The following is a 9680-nucleotide window of genomic DNA, read 5'->3' on the forward strand; positions in this document are numbered from 1 at the left end:
AATCCTTTCATGAAAGAAGTTGTCCAAAAACAGGTGATGAAGCTATGGCAGGTAGAAGTCATTTATCCCATTTCTGACAACCCATGGGTGAGTCCTGTCCATGTGGTTCCAAAGAAGGGAGGGATCACCGTTGTACCCAATGAGAAGAACGAACTCATTCCTACAAAAACAGTGACAAGCTGGAGGATGTGGATTGACTATAAGAAACTCAATGAGGCAACCAGAAAATACCATTTTTCACTCCTTTTTATGGACCAGATGTTGGAGAGATTGGCAGGACATGCATATTACTATTTTCTTGATGGATATTCGGATTATAATCAAATAGTGGTTGATCCAAGAGATCAAGAAAAGACATCATTCACTTGTCTATATGGAGTTTTTCCTTACAAGCGCATGCGTTTTGGATTGTGCAATGCCCTTGCAACTTTCCAAAGATGCATGTTGTCTATTTTCTCATACATGATTGAAAAATTCATTGAAGTCTTCATGGACGATTTTTCAGTTTTTGGAGATTCCTTTCCCAATTGCCTTAATCATCTTGCCTTAGTGTTAAAAAGGTGCCAAGAGACAAACCTAGTTCTAAATTGGGAGAAATGCCATTTTATGGTAACAGAGGGGATTGTCCTTGGCCATAAAATTTCAGAAAAGGGCATAGAAGTAGACAAAGCTAAGGTGAAATTAATTGAGAAATTACCTCCACCCAGTAATGTCAAGGCAATTAGGAGTTTTTTAGTCCACGCTGGTTTCTATAGAAGGTTTACCAGAGATTTTTCCAAAATTGCAAAGCCTTTGAGCAACCTATTAGTCTCTGATACACCTTTTGTATTTGATCAAACATGCACACTAGCATTTGAAAAACTGAAAAGAGAGCTTTCCTCAGCACCTTTCATTGCCCCACCTGATTGGAATTTGCCTTTTGAATTGATGTGTGATGCATTAGACTTTGCTGTTGGGGCAGTGCTTGGACAGAGGAAAGGTAATTTAGTGCATGTTATATATTATGCCAGCAAAGTTTTGAATGAAACTCAAAGGAATTATACCACTACTGGGAAGGAACTACTAGCAATAGTGTTTGCATTTGACAAGTTTAGATCATATCTCATTGGATCTAAAGTTATTATGTTCACTGATCATGCAGCACTAAAATATTTACTTGCAAAACAAGAGTCAAAACCAAGACTGATTGTGAGCGGATAATTTATATGCTTTTTGGCATTGTTTTCACATAGTTTTTAGTATAATTTAATTAGTTTTTAGTATATTTTTATTAGTTTTTAAGCAAAATTCACATTTCTGGTCTTTACTATGAGTTTGTGTGTTTTTCTATGATTTCAGGTATTTTTTGGCTGAAATTGAGGGACCTGGCAAAAATCTGATTCAGAGGCTAAAGAAGGACTGTAGATGCTGTTAGAGTCTGACCTCTCTGTACTCAAAATGTAATTTTTAGAGCTACAAGAGTCCAAATGGCGCGCTCTCAATTGCATTGGAAAGTATACATCCAGGGCTTTCCCGCAATAGATAATAGTTCATACTTTACTCGAGTTTAGATGACGTAAACTGGCGTTCAAAGCCAGCTTTCTGCCATATTCTGGCGTTAAACGCCAGAAACAAGTTACAAGCTAGAGTCAAACGCCAGAAACAAGTTACAAACTGACGTTTAACTCCAAGGAAGACCTCTACACGTGAAAGCTTCAATGCTCAGCCAAAGCACACACCAAGTGGGCCCAAAGTGGATTTCTGCATCATTTACATATTTCTGTAAACCCTAGTAACTAGTTTAGTATAAATAGAACTTTTTACTATTGTATTAGACATCTTTGAGCTTTTGGAACATCTTTGAACCATTGTTCACATTTTGGGAGGCTGGCCATTCGGCCATGCCTACCCTACTTTCACTTATATATTTTCAACGGTGGAGTTTCTACACACCATAGATTAAGGTGTAGAGCTCTGCTGTTCCTCGAGTATTAATGCAAAGTACTATTGTTCTTCTATTCAATTCATATTTATTCTTATTCTAAGATATTAATTCGCACACAAGAACATGATGAATGTGATGATTATGTGACACTCATCACCATTCTCACTCATGAACCCGTGATTGACAACCACTTCCGTTCTACATGAAAACAAGCTTGAATGTATATCTCTTGGGTTTCTAATCAACGATTCACATCGACTTCCCTCTGACAATGGGGCATCTGAATCTGAGATTAGAATCTTCGTGGTATAGGCTAGAATCCATTGGCAGCATTCTTGAGATCCGGAAAGTCTAAACCTTGTCTGTGGTATTCCGAGTAGGATCTGGGATAGGATGATTGTGACGAGCTTGAAACTTGTGACTGTAGGGCATAGTGACAGACGGAAAATGATAGCAAATCCTATTCCTACACGATCGAAAACCAACAGCTGATTAGCCATACGATATCTGTGCATGGTATTTTTCATCCGAGACGAGCAATCTGACAGTTGATTAGCCGTACAGAAATCGTAGAGGACTATTTTCACTGAGAGGACGGGAAGTAGCCATTGACAACGGTGACACCCAATATACAGCTTTCCAAGGAAAGGAGTATGATGGATTGGATGAAGGCAGTAGGAAAGTAGAGATTCAGAGGGAACAACACATCTCCAAACGCTTATCTGAAATTCCCACTAATGAATTATATAAGTATCTCTATCTTTATTTTATGTTTATTTATATTTTAATTATCAAAACTCCATAACCATTTGAATCCGCCTGACTGAGATTTACAAGATGATCTTAGCTTGCTTCAAGCCGACAATCTCCTGGGGATCGACCTTTACTCACATAAGGTTTATTACTTGGACGACCCAGTGCACTTGCTGGTTAATTGTGCGAAGTTGCAAAAAAGAGTTGAGAGTACAATCTGGTGTTAAACGTCAGAAACAGGTTATAGCCTGGTGTTTAATGCCAGGAAAGGAATAAAAGCTGGTGTTTAACGCCAGAAACAAGCAGCAATCTGGCGTTAAATGCCAGGATTGCATGGTAAGGGCGTTTTGCATGCCTAAAAGGAGCAGGGATGAAATCCTTGACCCCTCAGGATTTGTGGACCCCACAGGATCCCCACCTACCCTACCTCTCTCTCTCTCTCTCACTCACTAATCAAATTATATCCCCTTCCCTATATTCTCTTCACCAATCACCTTCATACCTCTTCCCCAAAAACCCACCCCACCTCACTTTAAAATTTCAAACACTTTTCCCTTCCAAACCCAACCCTAATGACCGAAACCCAACCCTCCCCTCACCCCTATATAAACCCCTTACTACTCCTTCATATTCACACAACACAAATACCTTTCCCCCCTCTTGGCCGAACCTCCTATAACCCTCCATCTCCTCTATTTTCTTCTTCTTCCCCTTCTTTCTTTCTTCTTTTGCTCGAGGACGAGCAAACCTTTTAAGTTTGGTGTGGTAAAAGCATTGTTTTTTATTTTTCCATAACCATTTATGGCACCTAAGGCTGGAGAAACCTCTAGAAAGAGGAAAGGGAAGGCAAAAGCTTCCACCTCTGAGTCATGGGAGATGGAGAGATTCATCTCAAAGGTCCATCAAGACCACCTCTATGAAGTTGTGGCCAAGAAGAAGGTGATCCCTGAAGTCCCTTTCATGCTCAAGAAAAATGAGTATCCGGAGATCCGACATGAGATCCAAAGAAGAGGTTGGGAAGTTCTCACCAACCCCATTCAACAAGTTAGAATCTTAATGGTTCAAGAGTTCTATGCCAATGCATGGATCACTAGGAACCATGATCAAAGTATGAACCCGAATCCAAAGAATTGGCTTACAATGGTTCGAGGGAAATACTTAGATTTCAGTACGGAAAATGTAAGGTTGGTGTTCTACTTGCCAATGATGCAAGAAAATGCACGCCTCTACACTAGAAGGGTCAACTTTGATCAAAGGTTGGACCAAGTCCTCATGGAAATATGTGTGGAAGGAGCTTAATGGAAAAGAGACTCAAGAGGCAATCCGGTTCAATTAAGAAGACCGTACCTTAAGCCTGTGGCTAGAGGATGGTTGGAGTTCATCCAACGCTCCATCATTCCTACTAGCAACCGATCTGAAGTGACTATGGATCGGGCCATCATGATCCATAGTATCATGATTAGGGAGGAAGTGGAAGTTCATGAGATCATACCTCTAGAACTCTACAAGGTGGCTGACAAGTCATCCACCTTGGCAAGGTTAACCTTTCCTCATCTCATTTGTCACCTATGTAATTTGGCTGGGATTGACATAGAAGGAGACATCCTCATTGAAGAGGACAAGCTCATCACTAAGAAAAGGATGGAGCAAACAAGAGAGCTCATTCATGGACCTCAACAAGAGCATGAGGAGGATCCTCATCAAGAAATCCCTGAGATGCCTCAAGGGATGCAATTTCCTCCACACAACTATTGGGAGCAACTCAACACCTCGTTAGAAGGCTTGAGTTACAACATGGACCAACTAAGGGTGGAGCACCAAGAGCACTCCATCATTCTCCATGAGATTAGAGAAGATCAAAGAGCTATGAGGGAGGAGCAACAAAGGCAAGGAAGAGACACAGCGGAGCTTAGGCGTTCCATTGGTTCTTCAAGTATCTCTCTCCAAGAAAGCATGTTTTTTTTACCGCCGCACAAAGAAAATATTTTGTTCCAAATGAACAAGAGGACACCACCCTCACTAAGGTGGACTCATTCCTTAATCTCCTTGTCTATTTATTTTTCTATTTTCAGTTTTTATGCTTATTGTGTCATCTATGTTTGTGTCTTCAGTACATGATCATTAATGTCTAAGTGTCTATGCCTTAAAGTTATGAATAACTCCATAAATCCTTCACCTCCCTTAAATGAAAACTGTGCTTAATTACAAAAGAACAAGAAGTACTTGGATTTCAAATATTATCTTGAAATTAGTTTAATTATCTTGATGTTGTGCAATACTTTTTGTTTTCTGAATGAATGCTTGAACAGTGCATAATTTTGACCTTGTTGTTTATGAATGTTAAAATTGTTGGCTCTTGAAAGAATGATGAACAAAGAGAAATGTTATTGATGATCTGAAAAATCATGAAATTGTTTCTTGAAGAAATAAAAAGCAGTGAATAAGAAAGCTTGCGGAAAAAAGGAGAAAAGTGGCGAAAATTAAAAGAAAGAAAAGCAAAAAGTAAGCAGAAAAAGCCAATAGCCCTTAAAACCAATAGGCAAGGGTAAAAAGGATCCAAGTCTTTGAGCATTAATAGATAGGAGGGCCCAAGGAAATAAAATCTAGGCCTAAGCGGCTAAATCAAGCTGTCCCTAACCATGTGCTTGTGTCATGAAGGTCCAAGTGAAAAGCTTGAGACTGAGTGGTTAAAGTCGTGATCCAAAGCAAAAAGAGTGTGCTTAAGAACTCTGGACACCTCTAACTAGGGACTTTAGCAAAGCTGAGTCACAAAGTGGTTAGGGTCACGGCCAAGACTCATAAAGTAACTATGTTCAAGAATCAATACTGAACTAAGAGAATCAATAACACTATCTAAAATTCTGAGTTCCTATAGATGCCAATCATTCTGAATTTCAAAGGATAAAGTGAGATGTCAAAACTGTTCAGAAGCAAAAAGCTACTAGCCCCGCTCATCTAATTGAGACTAAGTTTCATTGATATTGTGAGATTCATTGTATATTCTCCTCTTTTTATCCTATTTGATTTTTCGTTGCTTGGGGACAAGCAATAATTTAAGTTTGGTGTTGTGATGAGCAGATAATTTATACGCATTTTGGCATCGTTTTTATATAGTTTTTAGTATGTTTTATTCACTTTTTAATATATTTTTATTAGTTTTTAAGAAAAATTCACATTTCTGGACTTTACTATGAGTTTGTGTGTTTTTCTGTGATTTCAGGTATTTTCTGGCTGAAATTGAGGGACCTGAGCAAAAATCTGATTCAGAGGCTAAAAAAGGACTGTTGATGCTATTGGATTCTGACCTCCCTGCAAATCTAAATGGCGCGCTCTCAATTACATTTAAAAGTAAACATCCAGGGCTTTCCAACAATATATAATAATCCATACTTTTCCCGAGTTTAGATGATGCAAACTGGCGTTCAACGCTGGCTTTCTGCCCTATGCTGGCCTTAAATGCCAAGAACAAGTTGCAAGCTAGAGTCAAACGCCAGAAATAAGTTACAAACTGGAGTTTAACTCCAAGGAAGACCTCTACACGTGAAAGCTTCAGTTCTCAGCCCAAGCACACACCAAGTAGGCCCGAAAGTGGATTTCTGCATCATTTACTTATTTCTGTAACCCTAGTAACTAGTTTAGTATAAATAGAACTTTTTACTATTGTATTAGGGATCTTTGATCAGTTTTATGCTATCTTAGACTTTTATGGGGGCTAGCCATTCGGCCATGCATACCCTATCATCACTTATGTATTTTCAACAGTGGAGTTTCAACACACCATAGATTAAGGTGTGGAGCTCTGCTGTTCCTCGAGTATTAATGCAAAGTACTATTGTTCTTCTATTCAATTCATGCTTATTCTTATTCTAAGATATCCATTTGCACACAAGAACATGATGAATGTGATGATTATGTGACACTCATCACCATTCTCACTTATGAACGCGTGATTGACAACCACTTCCACTCTACATGAAAACAAGCTTGAATGTATATCTCTTGGGTTTCTAATCAATGATTCACATCAACTCCCCTCTGACTATGGGGCATCTGAATTCGAGATTAGAATCTTCATGGTATAGGCTAGAATCCCTTGGCAGTATTCCTGAGATCCGGAAAGTCTAAACCCTGTCTGTGGTATTCGGAGTAGGATCTAGGAAGGGATGATTGTGACGAGCTTCAAACTCACGACTGTAGGGTGTGGTGACAGACGCAAAAGGATAGTAAATCCTATTCCTACACGATTGATAACCAACAGCTGATTAGCCATATGATATCTGTGCATAGTATTTTTCATCCGGGACGAGAAATCTGACAGTTGATTAGCTGTACAGAAATCGTAGATGACCATTTTCACTAAGAGGACGGGAAGTAGCCATTGACAATGGTGACACCCAACATACAGCTTGCCATGGAAAGGAGTATGAAGGATTGGATGAAGGAAGTAGGAAAGCAGAAATTCAGAAGGAATAACGCATCTCCATACGCTTATCTGAAATTCCCACCAATGAATTACATAAGTATCTCTATCTTTATTTTATGTTTATTTATCTTTTAAATTATTAAAACTCCATAACCATTTGAATCCGCCTGATTGAGATTTACAAGATGACCATAGCTTGCTTCAAGCCGACAATCTCTGTGGGATCGACCCTTACTCACGTAAGGTTTATTACTTGGACGACCCAGTGCACTTGCAGGTTAGTTGTGCGAAATTGTGAAAAATAGTTGAGATTACAATTGTGCGTACCAAGTTGTTGGTACCATTGAGATCACAATTTTGTGCACCAAACAACTAAACCCCGTTCATTGGGTTAGGGAGCTCTATTGTAATTCAATGGATCAATAGTAGTTTTCTTCTTCTTCTTCTTCTTTCTTTTCTCTTGATTTTTGTTAGAAAGCTTTCTATCTTATTTCAATTGGATAGTTGTCTTGAGAGAGAAGCTATCCATAATTGGAATTCTTTGGATCTTTGAGAGAGGGATAAAAAATTCATGCTAGAATTGCTTTCTCACATTGGATTAGATTGGGGGTTGGATGGATATAGTGACATGTAATCCTACCAATACTTTGATCTATGAATTTGTGTGGTATAGTCAGTGACCAAACTTCAACTCTTCCCATAAGCAATTAAATCAAGACATTGGGCAATTGTTCATGCTTAGAGAGATTGGTGAGCCAAGACATTAGGATCCAATCATCTAAGATTGCCAAGCAATGTCAATGAATGCATTGATTGAGGAATAGATGAAAATGATTTGATCCGGAGAGTTCAATATCTCCCAAAACCCAATGAATCCCCCATCTCTGATCTTACCCATTCTTTTACATTCTACCTCCTTAATTTCATGCTCATCCCCATTCCATTTAATTTCTTGCAATTTAAGATTCTGTCATTTATTTTCTTGCAATTTAATTTTGTTATTTAATTTCTTGCAAGTTAAGTATCCCGCCAATTTACTTTCTGCAATTCTCAACCAAATCTGATTTTGCTCAAGTAGAACAATTCTCCAATTAAAGTTGCTCAATCTACCAATCCCTGTGGGATTCGACCTCACTCTACAGTGAGTTTTTACTTGACGATAATTCGGTGCACTTGCCGGAAGGAAATTTGTTGAGAGGCAAGCTTTCGGGTGAATCATTCATCATATGTATCTTTTACCTGTTTATTTGCTTTGCCGGCTTATAATTGCTTGCCTAATTGTATACCATGCCTAATTCCTACTTGAATTACTTGCCTTACATGCCAATACTTGGGTTTTACTTGCATTGATATTAATTGTGCTTTCTACTAGGATTAAAGAGGTTCGGAAGGCAGTGGCGATAGGATTGCATCGAGGATAAGTTGGTGAAGCTGTGGGACAGCGAAGAATTGTTAGACTAGAAAATCCCTTAAGTTAGATTGCCCCTTAAGTTATGTTAAGCTTTTAAGTTATATTATGGTTTTAATTTATGCTTTGCTGTTTTATATATGCCTTAAGATGAATCTTGTGATGGATATGAAGTTCTAGGATTGCCTCTGGCATCCCGCGGTCTTATATCTTACATCACTAGGCACTATTACAATACTGAAAACCTCCGATTCTCATACTATATTCTATTGTTATTTTTTAGATGCAAATCGTAACCCACCTCGATAAGTTGCTTGGTAGTGACAGAGCGGAGGATCTTCTTTCTGTTCTGGAAGTCTTTTGATCTCTTTTGTTTATTCTCTCATCTTTTGTATTTTGTTTTTGTCTAGAGGCTTATTCTTAGAGGAAAACTTTTATAAGCTATTTTTATTGTCAGATTTCTATATGTCTGTATATAGCTATCCGGCTTAAACTCTACGAGTCGTGGCTAGATCTTTACACTATTGTACCCCGTTATTTTGTTATATTATATCTGTATCTCGTGCTTTAAGTTAGTAGTTTCGTGAGTACGTTTTAAGCTTTTTAAATCCTGTTTTTGAGTTGTATCCTTCATCGGGCTTCTAGAATATATTACTTCTTTTATATATTATATGTATAAGCTTTAGAACTGTCGTAACCTTTGATTAACCTTTGCTTTACGATGCGAGGTAAAACTTAGGCTAATTAGGGTGTTACAACCACCATCCTCCATTTCTCTAGATAGCATCGGTCCTTTTTTCTTAGTCGTCGCCACCCCCATCTTCTTCAACTGCCACCAACATAACCTCAGTAATCAACACAATCCAATAGTAGATCTAATGCAAACTCAAAACTGGAAGAACATGGAACAACAACAAAAAATAGCAAAGCAAAAGGCATAGAAAACAAAGACTGATAAGCAAATTGATGTTCTAATGGCAAGCTTCCCAGGGTCAGTGGCAAAGAATAGTAGTGAAACAAATTAGAGGGGGAGCTTCTTGAAGAAGTCGAATAGAAAAGAGTAGTGGCCATAGTTGATGAGAATAGCTTATAGAGAAGATAAATGAAGAATAATCCATAGAGGAGATGAACGGAGAATAGCTCGGTGGTAGTGGTGGAAGTGATTTCATAGG

The sequence above is a fragment of the Arachis stenosperma genome, chromosome 9 (genome assembly GCF_014773155.1).
Source record: "Arachis stenosperma cultivar V10309 chromosome 9, arast.V10309.gnm1.PFL2, whole genome shotgun sequence".
NCBI lineage: Eukaryota > Viridiplantae > Streptophyta > Magnoliopsida > Fabales > Fabaceae > Arachis > Arachis stenosperma.